Raw genomic sequence first — 12,504 nt, 5'->3', positions numbered from 1 at the left:
CAGTCACACTCTCCCTCCTCTCTCTCCATCTCTCTATCTCTATCCCCCTCTCTATCTCTATCCCTCTCTCTATCTCTATTCCCCTCTCTATCTCTATCTCTATCCCTCTCTCTATCTCTATCCCCCTCTCTATCTCTATCCCTATCCCTATCTCTATCTCTATCCCTCTATCTATCTCTACCCCCCTCTCCATCTCTATCACTATCTCTATCCCTCTCTCTATCTCTATCCCCCTCTCTATCTCTATCCCCCTCTCTATCTCTATCCCTCTCTCTATCTCCACCCCTCTCTCTATCTCTATCCCCCTCTATCTCTCCCCATCTCTCTATCTCTATCCCTCTCTCTATCCCTCTCTCTATCTCTATCCCCCTCTCTATCTCTATCCCCCTCTCTATCTCTATCCCTATCTCTATCTCTATCCCTCTCTCTATCTCTATCTCTATCTCTATCCCCTCTCTATCTCTATCCTCTCTCTATCTCTATCCTCTCTCTATCTCTATGACCCTCTCTATCCCCCTCTCTATCTCTATCCCCTCTCTATCTCTATCCCTCTCTCTATCTCTATGACCCTCTCTATCTCTATCCCTCTCTCTATCTCTGCCCCTCTCTTTCTTCTCCCCTCTCTTTATCTCTATCACTCTCTCTATCTCTATCCCTATCTCTATCCCCCTCTCTATCTCTATCCCTATCTCTATCCCCCTCTCTATCTCTATCCCTCTCTCTATCTCTATACCCTCTCTATCTCTATGACCCTCTCTATCCCCCTCTCTATCTCTATCCCCTCTCTATCTCTATCCCTCTCTCTATCTCTGCCCCTCTCTTTCTTCTCCCCTCTCTTTATCTCTATCCCTCTCGTTATCTATATCCCTCTCTCTCTCTCTATCCCCCTTTCTATCTCTATCCCCCTCTCTATCTCTATCCCTATCCCTATCTCTATCCCCCTCTCTATCCCTCTCTCTATCTCTATCCCTCTCTCTATCTCTATCCCTCTCTATATCTCTATCCCCCTCTCTATCTCTATCCCCTCTGTGTCTCTGTCCCCCCTCTATCTCTATCCCCCTCTCTATGTCTCCCCCTCTCTCTATCTCTATCCCTCTCTTTCTTTTTTCTCCCCTCTATCTCCATCTCTATCCCTCTCTCTATCTCTTTCCCTCTCTCTATCTCTATCCCTCTCTATCTCTATCCCCTCTCTATCTCTGTCCCTCTCTCTAGCTCTAGCCCACACTTTATCTCTATGACCCTCTCTATCGCTATCCCCTCTCTATCTCTATCCCTCTCTCTATCTCTATGACCCTCTCTATCTCTATCCCTCTCTCTATCTCTGCCCCTCTCTTTCTTCTCCCCTCTCTTTATCTCTATCACTCTCTCTATCTCTATCCCTATCTCTATCCCTCTCTCTATCTCTATCCCTATCTCTATCCCCCTCTCTATCTCTATCCCTCTCTCTATCTCTATACCCTCTCTATCTCTATGACCCTCTCTATCCCCCTCTCTATCTCTATCCCCTCTCTATCTCTATCCCTCTCTCTATCTCTGCCCCTCTCTTTCTTCTCCCCTCTCTTTATCTCTATCCCTCTCGTTATCTATATCCCTCTCTCTCTCTCTATCCCCCTTTCTATCTCTATCCCCCTCTCTATCTCTATCCCTATCCCTATCTCTATCCCCCTCTCTATCCCTCTCTCTATCTCTATCCCTCTCTCTATCTCTATCCCCTCTCTATATCTCTATCCCCCTCTCTATCTCTATCCCCTCTGTGTCTCTGTCCCCCCTCTATCTCTATCCCCCTCTCTATGTCTCCCCCTCTCTCTATCTCTATCCCTCTCTTTCTTTTTTCTCCCCTCTATCTCCATCTCTATCCCTCTCTCTATCTCTTTCCCTCTCTCTATCTCTATCCCTCTCTATCTCTATCCCCTCTCTATCTCTGTCCCTCTCTCTAGCTCTAGCCCACACTTTATCTCTATGACCCTCTCTATCGCTATCCCTCTCTATCTTTATCCCCCTCTCTATCTCTGCCCCTCTCTTTCTTCTCCCCTCTCTTTATCTCTATCCATCTCTCTATCTCTATCCCTCTATCTATCTCTGCCCCTCTCTCTGTCTCTGCCCCTCTATTTCTTCTCCCATCTCTCTATCTTTATCTCTATCCCTCTCTCTAGCTCTAGCCCACACTTTATCTCTATCTCTCTATCTCTATGACCCTCTCTATCTCTATCCCTCTCTCTATCTTTATCCCCCTCTCTATGTCTGCCCCTCTCTTTCTTCTCCCCTCTCTTTATCTCTATCCATCTCTCAATCTCTATCCCTCTCTCAATCTCTATCCCTCTCTCTATCTCTATCTCTATCTCTATCCCTCTCTCTATCTCTGCCCCTCTCGCTCTCTCTGCATGCTGGGAGTGTTTGGTGCATGCTGGGAATTGTTTGAGCAAGAGAGTGCGTGTGTTGTGTAGAGTTAGATATTCAGAACTTTCTTTAGGTTTTCTCTTTCTTGGTGGCATTCTTTGTTTTCTTCTGTGCATGATTAAGGTTATTATTTTTATTTTTTTGTTGTGGTAGAATTAAGTATTTTGTTTTCGTATCGAAATTACCCTGATTTTGGCGGGGATGGCAGCCCGAATGGGGACACTGTCCCTGTCACTTCGGCACGGCTTTAGGTGTGTTACTGAAGCTACTGTCACAGTGGAGGAGTTTCTGGTCGCCGTGGGAGAGAAGGTAGGATATGAGAATGTTGCTTATGTGTCACGAATCAATAAAGCGGTGGTGGTTTTTCTTAAAGAAGAGAGTCTTGTTGATTGTATGGTTGAGCATGGTGTACTTCTTAAAGAAGAGAGTCTTGTTGATTGTATGGTTGAGCATGGTGTACTTCTTAAAGAAGAGTGTCTTGTTAATCGTATGGTTGAGCAAGGCGTACTTCTTAAAGAAGTGTGTCTTGTAGATCGTATGGTTGAGCACGGTGTACTTCTTAAAGAAGAGCGTCTTGTTAATCGTATGGTTGAGCATGGTGTACTTCTTAAAGGAATGTTTATTCAAGTTACGCCGCTTTTTTCTCCGTCAACAAGGGTAACGATTTCAAATGTACCGCCGTTTATTCCAAATGAGCTATTGGAGCGCGAGTTATTGCACTTTGGGAAGTTTGCAAGTTCAATTAAGGTTGTCCCGTTGGGTTGCAAACACCCGGCGTTGAAACAGGTTATGTCTTTTCGGCGACAGGTGTTTATGTTTTTGGACTCACCGGAGCAGACTTTGGAGTTAGCGTTTAAAGTCAAGTATGACAATAGATTGTATATGGCTTATGCTAGTACGGGTAGTCAACGGTGTTTTGAGTGTGGGGATGTTGATCATAAGCGACATGCTTGCCCGAAAAGGGAGAAGGCGGAGGGAGGGGCGCAGGTGGTCCTCGTTACGCCTGGGCCCACTGATGTAGGGAGAGGTGGGCCGACAGTGGTTGAGCAGCCACAAGCACCTGCTGCTGAGGAACAAGTTATCCGTGTTGAGGACACGGAGTTGCAACTTGTGTTAGAGGGAAATGTTATGCAGCAGAAACATTTTGTTGTAGAAGGTAAGGATAGATCTGAAGAGCCAAATCCTCAGACTGGTGAGGAGGTGCCCAGTACGAGTGCTGGGGTACAGGAGGGGGTTCATGTGGAGCTAGACTCCCAGGTAGTGGAGGAGATGCCCACTACGAGTAATAGGGTTCAGGTGGGGCTTGTTTCCCAGGTAGTGGGGGAGATGCCCACTACGAGTAATGGGGTTCAGGTGGGGCTAGTTTCCCAGGTAGTGGAGGAGATGCCCACTACGAGTAATGGGGTTCAGGTGGGGCTAGTCTCCCAGGTAGTGGAGGAGATGCCCACTACGAGTAATGGGGTTCAGGTGGGGCTAGTCTCCCAGGTAGTGGAGGAGATGCCCACTACGAGTAATGGGGTTCAGGTGGAGCTAGTCTCCCAGGTAGTGGAGGAGATGCCCACTACGAGTAATAGGTTTCAGGTGGGGCTAGTTTCCCAGGTAGTGGAGGAGATGCCCACTACGAGTAATGGGGTTCAGGTGGGGCTAGTCTCCCAGGTAGTGGAGGAGATGCCCACTACGAGTAATAGGTTTCAGGTGGGGCTAGTCTCCCAGGTAGTGGAGGAGATGCCCACTACGAGTAATAGGGTTCAGGTGGGGCTAGTTTCCCAGGTAGTGGAGGAGATGCCCACTACGAGTAATAGGTTTCAGGTGGGGCTAGTTTCCCAGGTAGTGGAGGAGATGCCCACTACGAGTAATAGGTTTCATGTGGAGCTAGTCTCCCAGGTAGTGGAGGAGATGCCCACTACAACTAATAGGGTTCAGGTGGCGCTAGTCTCCCAGGTAGTGGAGGAGATGCCTGGTACGAGTGATGGGCTGCAAGTGGGGAGTGATGAAAGGGATGTGTTAGAAGCGAGTCAGGGGTCTGTGGCCTCAGTTGAGGAGGAGCAGGATATGGATATCTCTATTGGTATGATAGCAGCTGGTGACGACTCAATTTATGATCTAGAGGAGGTAAATAGGTTTTTGGGTCAGACTTTTGGGAAATCTGTCAAATTGGCAGATTATTTTGATGTTGAAAGTTTGTGAGGTCAGCTGTGATGTTACAGAAGACGGTGGGGTTAGACCAGTTAAGTGAGAAGAAGCGGTTTCGCTTGAGGAAATTTGTTACTGCTGTCACAGCAGCAAAAGGTGGTGGGAAACGTGGTCAGGGTAAGAGAAAATTTAAACAATGATGTTGATCATGCTTCATAGGGTGTCTTTTTTCTCTTTGGTTTCTCTGTGGTTTCTTCTGCTTCTCCTTTCTCTTTTCTATATGGAGGTACTAAGGGTAGGTTCTCTTTTCTATATGGAGGTACTAAGGGTAGGTTCTCTTTTCTATATGGAGGTACTAAGGGTAGGTTCTCTTTTCTATATGGAGGTACTAAGGGTAGGTTCTCTTTTCTATATGGAGGTACTAAGGGTAGGTTCTCTTTTCTATATGGAGGTACTAAGGGTAGGTTCTTTTCTATATGGAGGTACTAAGGGTAGGTTCTCTTTTCTATATGGAGGTACTAAGGGTAGGTTCTCTTTTCTATATGGAGGTACTAAGGGTAGGTTCTCTTTCTATATGGAGGTACTAAGGGTAGGTTCTCTTTTCTATATGGAGGTACTAAGGGTAGGTTCTCTTTTCTATATGGAGGTACTAAGGGTAGGTTCTCTTTTCTATATGGAGGTACTAAGGGTAGGTTCTCTTTTCTATATGGAGGTACTAAGGGTAGGTTCTCTTTTCTATATGGAGATACTAAGGGTAGGTTCTCTTTTCTATATGGAGGTACTAAGGGTAGGTTCTCTTTTCTATATGGAGGTACTAAGGGTAGGTTCTCTTTTCTATATGGAGGTACTAAGGGTAGGTTCTCTTTTCTATATGGAGGTACTAAGGGTAGGTTCTCTTTTCTATATGGAGGTACTAAGGGTAGGTTCTCTTTTCTATATGGAGGTACTAAGGGTAGGTTCTCTTTTCTATATGGAGGGTAATAAGGGTAGGTTCTCTTTCTATATGGAGGTACTAAGGGTAGGTTCTCTTTCTATATGGAGGTACTAAGGGTAGGTTCTCTTTTCTATATGGAGGTACTAAGGGTAGGTTCTCTTTCTATATGGAGGTACTAAGGGTAGGTTCTCTTTTCTATATGGAGGTACTAAGGGTAGGTTCTCTTTTCTATATGGAGGTACTAAGGGTAGGTTCTCTTTTCTATATGGAGGTACTAAGGGTAGGTTCTCTTTTCTATATGGAGGTACTAAGGGTAGGTTCTCTTTTCTATATGGAGGTACTAAGGGTAGGTTCTCTTTTCTATATGGAGGTACTAAGGGTAGGTTCTCTTTTCTATATGGAGGTACTAGGGTAGGTTCTCTTTTCTATATGGAGGTACTAAGGGTAGGTTCTCTTTTCTATATGGAGGTACTAAGGGTAGGTTCTCTTTTCTATATGGAGGTACTAAGGGTAGGTTCTCTTTTCTATATGGAGGTACTAAGGGTAGGTTCTCTTTTCTATATGGAGGTACTAAGAGTAGGTTCTCTCAATATTAATGGTGGAAGGGACAGGAATAAGAGGGCTTGTGTATTAGAAGTAATAAAACAGAAAAGGCTTAATGTAGTTTTCTACAGGAGACACATAGTGATGAGGCTAATGAGGTTGACTGGGGTATGTGGTGGGAGGGGCAGCATATACTCAGTCATGGTACTAATTTCAGTGCTGGGGTGGCAATTTAGTTTTCCTCTGGCTTAGGGGTGACTGTGGTATCTACAACAGAGAAGGTCAAGGGTCGGCTTTTATTGGTCAAGGCAGATGTTATGTTTGTTTTTGTTTGTTGTTTTGAATGATTATGCTCCTAATGAGGGTACAGAGCGTGTTGTTGGTTTTGATAAAATAAAGGAAACCTTAAGACAATGTGACCAAGAATGGTGTATGGTTTTAGGGGGGGGGGGGACAGGAACTGTACAGTGGATTTTACTGTTGATCGCACCGCTGAAGAACCTCACCTGCGCTCAGCCACTTGCCTGTCTGGTCTATTAACTGAGTTTGAGCTTTCTGATGTGTGGAGAGTCAGGAATGCAAAAGTTAGGCAGTACACATGGCTAAAAGTTAATGAAGGTCGTGTCAGTGCAGCAAGGTTAGACAGGTTGTATGTATCTGATCACTACTGTAGTAGGGTTGGAAGGTTAGACAGGTTGTATGTATCTGATCTCTACTGTAGTAGGGTTGGAAGGTGTGACAGGTTGTATGTATCTGATCTCTACTGTAGTAGGGTTGGAAGGTTAGACAGGTTGTATGTATCTGATCACTACTGTAGTAGGGTTGGAAGGTGTGACATTACTCCTGTGGGTTTCTCTGATCACCATTTTGTTACTGTTGATATTAATTTGTCCTGTCCACGAAGGTCATCATCTTACTGGTATTTTAATGTTAAATTGTTACATGATGTCATGTTTTGGGAAAGGTTTTTGTTGTTTTGGGAAAAATGGAGGGTTACAAAAGGAAATTTTGAGTCCTTGAGACAATGGTGGGAGGTTGGGAAGGCCCAAATATGATTGTTTTGTCAACAGTATACTGCTCTGTCTCGAATTGAAGTCAAAGAGACTATCAAGGCCCTTGAACAGGACATCAAATCTATTGAATTGAAGCTGCTCACTCAGAACGACCCTGGATTAGTCATGAGTTTACAGGACAAGAGACATGAACTGAGATTGTTTCTGCATGAAAGAGTGAAGGGTGCCTTGATTAGGTCTCTTTTGCTTCCCTCAAGGATATGGATGCTCCTAGCGCTTTCTTTTTTAACCTAGGACAGTCGACACTGCAACGTAAACAGATGGTCTGCCTTCGTCTCCCTGATGAGAAGGTGACCACGGATGACAGTGAAATGCGTCAACATGCCGTAGATTTCTACTCTGCCCTCTATAAGGCGGAGGATTGGGACCTGAGCAGAGAGTCATTGGGACCTGAGCAGAGAGTCACATTGGACTCTGACATTACACTGCAAGAGCTGTCCACAGCAGTTATGCAGCTCTCAACAGGCCGAGCCCCTGGCATTGATGGTTTACCATCTGAGTTTTGTAAACACTTTTGGGGGTCTATTGGAGAGGATTTTTATGAGGTGATGTGTGAATCTTTTCATGAGGGTTCTCTTCCTGTATCCTGTCAACGTGCGGTGCTTTCATTATTGCCAAAAAAGGGGGATTTGGCTCTCATAAAAAATTGGAGACCTGTTGCTTTGCTGTGCGCAGAATATAAAATTGTTTCTAAATGTCTCTCAAACAGGTTGAAAGAGTATCTGGGATTGTTGGTCCACAAGGACCAGTCTTACTGTGTACCTGACCGCTCTATTGTTGACAACTTGTTTCTGATAAGAGATGTTTTAGACATTTGTAAACTGTCTGATGTAAATGTGGGTTTACTTTCTTTGGATCAGGAGAAGGCCTTTGACAGTGTGGACCACCAGTACTTGTTCAAAACAATGAAAGCCTTTGGGTTTGGGGATGTTTTTTTGTCGTGGATGAATTTACTGTATGCTGGGGCCTCATGTATGGTGAAGGTGGGGGGTGGTTTGAGCTGCCCCATCCCCGTCCAAAGGGGCATCAGGCAGGGATGCCCAATTTCAGGGCAGTTGTATAGTCTGGCGATTGAACCAATGCTTTGTTTTTTAAGAGTGAGGCTTACTGGTTTCTCTGTGCCAGGTGTAATGAAGGGTCCCACGATAGCACTGTCTGCGTATGCAGATGATGTGACAGTTTTTATTACAGGGGCTGAGGATGTTAAGGTTCTCTAAAACGCTTTAAAGGTGTATGAGGGGGCCTTCTCAGCTAGAGTCAATTGGGGAAAGAGTGAAGCGCTGTGGGCAGGTCAGCTTCAGATGGGGTCTGCTCCACGGTTACCAGGGGGGCTTCAGTGGGGCAGAGATGGGATGAAGACTTTGGGGGGTTTTCTAGGCTCTGATGTCTTTCAGAAAAAGAACTGGGAGGGTGTAGTGGAGAAAGTGTGTGCCAGACTGTCAAGATGGAAATGGGTGCTACCCCAGCTGTCTTATAGGGGAAGGGTATTGGTAGCTAATAATCTTACTGCCTCTACCCTGTGGCACAGACTAATGATTTTACAGCCACCGGGGGGTCTGATACAAGAGCTTCAGAGGACCCTTGTCAATTTCTTCTGGTCTGGACAACACTGGATAAAAGCTGCAGCCCTGTACCTGCCACTACACGAGGATGGGCAAGGCCTGGTGGATATTTCCTCTAGGATCATGGCTTTCCGGCTTCAAGCAGCCCAGAGGCTGTTGTACAGAGACAGTTCTAGCTGGGTCGACACAGCCTATACATTGATGAGGAGAGCGGGCTGTTTGGGCTTAGATAAGCACCGTTTCCTCTTAAAGCTGGAGGGGGGTGATTTGCCTGGCCTGACTCCATTTTATGAGTCTGTTATGCAGGCTTGGAGAGTTTTTGTCAAGTCCCGTAAGGCCGGCACGCCACCAGGGATGTGGCTTTTTGAAGAGCCTCTTTTTCACAACACTGCCATCCAGTCCCGTGTTCTGGGTTCAGCTAGCCTACGTTCATGCCTGTTAGGCGTGGGGTGTACTAAACTGGGTCATCTGATGCGGAACAGGAACAGATCGTTGGAGGAGCTGGGAGAAAGAGCGGGGATCCGATCATCTCGCCTACTGAGGAAGGTCGTCGATGAGGTCTGTGACTCCCTGCCAGTGCTTCATCTGCAGTATGTGACTGACATTTCCAATTCTGATCGGTGGAAGGAGGGCCTGGATTATGTGTTCCCTGCACTGATTGTTAGTGCTGCAGCGGGGGCATTCGTGAAGGACGTGGGGATGCTGCTTTCTTTCGATACCCCGGAGCTGGGGGAGTTCAAGGAGGTGGGAAAGAAGGCCATGTACAGAGTATGTGTAAAGGTGTCCCATGCCACTTCCCTGGAAGGGGTAAAATCAACGAGGTGGGCGGGTGTGCTTGGTCCAGGTGTCTCTCCAAAAGGCTGTTGGCGATCACTGTACAAACTGCCTATTGATAAGAGGACAGCTGACCTCCAATGGAGGATAGTACACGGAGCTATAACCACTAACATGCATCTGGTACACCTGGACCCTACTGTTGGGGAGGGGTGTCCATTTTGTGCTGAGTTTGAAACTCTGGCACATCTGTTTTTACAGTGTCCCAGGTTGGTCGGGATGATTGACCTGATCACAAATTGGTTCTCAACGTTGGGAGAGGGTTTTTCTTCCCAACTGTATATATTTGGGCCAAAGTACAGGTTCAGTCGAAAGGGTGTAGTTGTGTTGCTTAATTTTGTGTTAGGGGCAGCAAAATTAGCGATATGGAAGACCTGAAAGAACAGTATTCGGGGACAGGGGTCTGTGGATGTGGTGGGAATGCTGGAGGGAATGTTGGCAGCGAGACTGAGGGTTGAGTTTGCCTATTATAAACTGGTCAACAATATGGATCTGTTTATGAGTATATGGGGTATTCAGAGGCTGTTGTGTATAGTTACTGTGGAGGAGGAATTGGAGTTGTGTTTTTAATTGATGTGTAACTGTGTTTTTGTATGAGTATTTATTGTGTGGTGGGCTCCCAGACCCAATAAAGATTATTTAAAACTCAAAACTCTCTCTCTCTCTCTCTCTCTCTCTCACTCACTCTCACTCTCTCTATCCCTCCTTCTCCATCCCTCTCTCTCTCTTTCTCACTGATTTGCTTTGCACAGTGAAATCCTGGACAGCCTCAGTGTTTGTGATTGAAGGGTACTTTGGCTGGATTGAGGGATTGTAAAGGCACACACACACAGACACTGTGAGGTTATGTTGAGGTCAGTGAAACAGTCTGTCTGACCTAAGCCTCACTGAATCTAAGTCTAAAGCAACAGGATGACAGAGAGACTAGCTGCTAGGAGAGGCTGATGTCCTCTAGCTCCAAGGCCTGTTTAGCATTTCTCTCTTCTGGATTTATACTCTGCCTATCGGCCATGGTTACTGTGTGTGTGTGTGTTTGTGTGTGTGTGTGTGTGAGAGACTCTGAGATCCACCTCCCACTTGTCAGTAGATGTGAAGATTAAAGCCATCCATGAGACATCAAACACACACACACACGCAAATGTCACAGCTGGCTGTCTGTACTGCACAGGAGGGAAGTGTGTGTGTGTGTGTGTGTGTGGAGAGGAGCTTGTGTCTTCTGTGTCAACATCAACATCAAGGGGAAAGCAGGCCACTGGAGTTGGGGCTTCAAATATGATGACAGGTCACACACAGACACAAACACACACACACAGGTGTGTAAGATTGGATTCCCAAGTGTGCGTGTGTGTGTCACTACCGTTGTCTCTCTCTGGGTTCCGCCTTCCATCTCCTCTGCTTTAGTGACCCCTCACCCCACTTCTCTCTATGTCCTCTCTATGTCCTCTCTATGTCCTCTCTTTTCCAGGGTATCCTGCTGTCAAGGCATTACTCTCCCCTTCAATCCACCTATCTCTGTATCTCCCTATCACGTCTCTTTTAAAAATATTCTCATTCACAACTGCGACCTGGCCAAGATAAAGCAAAGCAGTGCGACAAAAACAACAACACAGAGATACACATAAACAAATGTACAGTCAATAACACAATTGAAAAATCTATGTAAAGTGTGTGCAAATGTAGAAGATTAGGGAGGTAAGTCAATAAATAAGCCATAGAGGCGAAATAAGTAAAATTTAGCATTAACACTGGAGTGATAGATGCGCAGATGATGATGTGCAAGTAGATATACTGGGGTGCAAAAGAGCAAGACAATAAATAACAATATGGGGATGAGGTAGTTGGGTGTGCTATTTACAGATGGGCTGAGTACAGGTACAGTGATCGGTAAGCTGCTCTGACAGTTGATGCTTAAAGTTAGAGAGGGAGATATAAGACTCCAGCTTCAGTGATTTTTGCAATTCGTTCCAGTCATTGGCAGCAGAGAACTGGAAGGAAAGGCGGCCAAAGGAGCTGTTGGCTTTGGGGATAACCAGTGAAATTGAACCCTGTGGCACCCCCATAGAGACTGCCAGAGGTCCGGACAACAGGCCCTCCGATTTGACACACTGAACTCTATCAGAGAAGTAGTTGGTGAACCAGGGGAGGCAGTCATTTGAGAAGCCAAGGCTATTGAGTCTGCTGATAAGAATGCAGTGATTGACAGAGTCGAAAGCCTTGGCCAGGTCGATGAAGATGGCTGCACAGTACTGTCTTTAATCGATGGCGGTTATGATATCGTTTAGGACCTTGAGCGTGGCTGAGGTGCACCCATGACCAGCTTGGAAACCAGATTGCATAGTGGAGAAGGTACAGTGGGATTCGAAATGGTCTGTGATCTGTTTGTTAACTTGGCTTTTGAAGATTTTAGAAAGGCAGGGCAGGATGGATATAGGTCTATAACAGTTTGTGTCTAGAGTGTCTCCCCCTTTGAAGAGGAGGATGACCGTGGCAGCTTTCCAATCAAATCAAATGTATTTATATAGCCCTTCTTACATCAGCTGAAATCTCAAAGTGCTGTACAGAAACCCAGCCTAAAACCCCAAACAGCAAGCAATGCAGGTGTAGAAGCACGGTGGCTAGGAAAAACTCCCTAGAAAGGCCAAAACCTAGGAAGAAACCTAGTGTCACGGTTGTCATTAGAAATGGAGGACCAAAACGCAGCAGGGACATGTATACTCATTTTCTTTATTTATGGGAAAAGAAGGAAAAAAACAAAAAAACACGTATACAAAAATAACAAAACGATGAATGACAAAATAAAAGTCTTGAAGGCAACACAGCAATCCAAGAACAATCTCCCACAAATACACAGACAAACACACCCAACTAATATAGGACTTCCAATCAAAGGCAACACCAAACAGCTGCCTTCAATTGGAAGTCCACCCCAATTAACTCAACATAGAAACACACTTACTAGACTACACATAGAAATACATAAACATAGACCATAACTCAAAACCCGGAAATAATAAATCAAACGCCCTCC

Source organism: Salmo trutta, chromosome 3 (assembly GCF_901001165.1).
Source record: "Salmo trutta chromosome 3, fSalTru1.1, whole genome shotgun sequence".
Taxonomy (NCBI): Eukaryota; Metazoa; Chordata; class Actinopteri; order Salmoniformes; family Salmonidae; genus Salmo; species Salmo trutta.
The sequence above is the reverse complement of the archived record's forward strand: the minus strand, read 5'-3'. Positions refer to the sequence as shown.